Source organism: Schistocerca cancellata, unplaced genomic scaffold, assembly GCF_023864275.1.
Source record: "Schistocerca cancellata isolate TAMUIC-IGC-003103 unplaced genomic scaffold, iqSchCanc2.1 HiC_scaffold_338, whole genome shotgun sequence".
Lineage (NCBI taxonomy): Eukaryota > Metazoa > Arthropoda > Insecta > Orthoptera > Acrididae > Schistocerca > Schistocerca cancellata.
The window spans coordinates 37,501-40,000 of record NW_026046356.1 but is presented as its reverse complement, the minus strand read 5'-3'; the positions used below and the strand labels follow the sequence as shown (position 1 = coordinate 40,000).

The 2,500-nt window shown below is 57.0% G+C and overlaps 1 non-coding gene across 1 annotated transcript in view; it reads right to left on the bottom strand.

The window, feature by feature from the left end:
- Positions 1–39, bottom strand: part of LOC126118158 (small subunit ribosomal RNA) — a 1,909-nt gene extending 1,870 nt beyond the window's left edge. The window contains exon 1 of the ribosomal RNA XR_007525609.1: positions 1–39. This exon is cut by the window's left edge and continues 1,870 nt beyond it. This is a non-coding gene — a ribosomal RNA (small subunit ribosomal RNA).
- Between the last annotated feature and the right edge of the window lie 2,461 nt (positions 40–2,500).

The following is a 2,500-nucleotide window of genomic DNA, read 5'->3' as shown; positions in this document are numbered from 1 at the left end:
TGAGACAAGCATATGACTACTGGCAGGATCAACCAGGGAGCTGCGTCAACTAGAGCTGAGCAGCCGGCCGCCCGGGAGTGTGTCCCAGGGGCCCGCGCGAACACGCAAGCGTCCGCTCAATTATTCTGCAAACAGGAGGAGGCTGAGCTCCCCTGCACAATACACCTCGAAACCCTCTCAGGTCCCGGCGGCGCGCAGCGCCGTCCTAAGTACTTGGTCGGGTTCGAGAGAGGCGCAATCGCCCGGAGTTAGGCGAGTAGACGCTTTAGGTGCGACCACCCGTGCTCCCAACTGAGCTTGCCGCTGCCGACAGAGGCCCGGGAGCGTGCTGTCGTGGCATTGCCGGCGGGAGACAACACGCGCCACCTACGGTGACCGGCAGCTCCAACGCCAGCGCCACAGAAGGGCAAAGGCCCCACGTGGGTGCCGAAGCGAACTCTCCCAGCACAGCGCACGTGCCAACACGTCTGCACAACTGCGATACAAACCACCAGCGAGAACCGCTGGGGCGACCGAGCAGCAGACGGCGTCGCGGCGCCGAGTGCCGGGCGGCGGCGCATCCTCAACGCACACAGTCCTCAGTCGGACCAGCACACTGCAGATGTCCACCGCGCTTCGCACCGGGCCCGCGAGGACCCACTTTGGCCGCCCGGCGCCGCGCGCAGGGTGCCCCGGCGCGCAGCTGCGCCGCCTGCCGCGTCCGTCGGCCGGCGCGCCTGCCACTGGGCGCCCCCACCAGCCGGCTGTAGCGCGTGCGCCCACGCACCGCGCGGCCAGCACGCCGGGCGGCCCCCCCTCACCGGCCGGGGACGGTCCCACCCAGCCACCGCCGCGTATCGCTTCACACACAGATTTGCCCTTACTGATTTACCTCCAGCAACAACAACCGCACCACAATGGGTTTACCAGTTGTTCATTTGCGTTGCGTCACGTCACCAGCAAACGTAGACGTCCATCCCAGTTTGCAAATGCAACGATTATTGCATACCTGTCTGTTAGGTGTCACGACACACTACGTCTGCCCACATACACGCAACAAAATGTGCACGACTAGAGAACACGTGGGAGGTGGCCCCCTACGTATGCGATGTCCATTACGAGACCGACTGTCAACCAGCATCTGTACCATGTCGCAGATGTGGAACGCGGTGCACCATGCTATCACACTGTGTGAGAAGAGACGACTACGTTTGAATACACGCGCCACTACATCAACAGACGGCTCATGCTGATCGCCATCCAGGGCGTCCGTTACTCCCACACGTCTCTATGGCGTACCACACTGCAATGTAGCTGTTATGGGGAGACGGCACGTGGCTGAGTGCACAACATTTGGACCGTATGGTTCGCTGTTGTTGGGCGCAGTCGTACGGTCACACATGTGCCACAGCGTATCATTCAGTACATACGGACCTATGTGCAGTACAATGTGAGGATTAAGCTTACGATATCAGCGGACAGTGGACACAGGCCGTACCACGACGTAGACTGAGCGCTTCGACATGCGAATGCCAGTGAACAGCTGCGAAGGGCATTGAACACGCAAGCACCTGAACGACCAGCGTGCGAAGGCAGGGTGGAGGGGGGGGGGCGATGTACATCCTGCAGTTGTCCACATTACAGTGTACAGCGGGAGCATGTAAAAAGTAAGCAACACTTGCGAAGTGTTCAACATGAAACGACACACAAGAGGGTGGGCGGTGCGAGTAGCGAACTATATTCAGAGGGTTGTGGTTAGACAACACTAGATTAATGTAACGTGTCATATGCCAATTACAGAGCAGGTTAAGGCACAACGTGGGTTAGGTTAAGGCACAACGTGGGTTAGGTTAAGGCACAACGTGGGTTAGGTTAAGGCACAACGTGGGTTAGGTTAAGGCACAACGTGGGTTAGGTTAAGGCACAACGTGGGTTAGGTTAAGGCACAACGTGGGTTAGGTTAAGGCACAACGTGGGTTAGGTTAAGGCACAACGTGGGTTAGGTTAAGGCACAACGTGGGTTAGGTTAAGGCACAACGTGGGTTAGGTTAAGGCACAACGTGGGTTAGGTTAAGGCACAACGTGGGTTAGGTTAAGGCACAACGTGGGTTAGGTTAAGGCACAACGTGGGTTACGTTAAGGCACAACGTGGGTTAGGTTAAGGCACAACGTGGGTTACGTTAAGGCACAACGTGGGTTACGTTAAGGCACAACGTGGGTTACGTTAAGGCACAACGTGGGTTACGTTAAGGCACAACGTGGGTTACGTTAAGGCACAACGTGGGTTACGTTAAGGCACAACGTGGGTTACGTTAAGGCACAACGTGGGTTACGTTAAGGCACAACGTGGGTTACGTTAAGGCACAACGTGGGTTACGTTAAGGCACAACGTGGGTTACGTTAAGGCACAACGTGGGTTACGTTAAGGCACAACGTGGGTTACGTTAAGGCACAACGTGGGTTAGGTTAAGGCACAACGTGGGTTAGGTTAAGACACAAATTGCGTTACAAATTGCGTTAC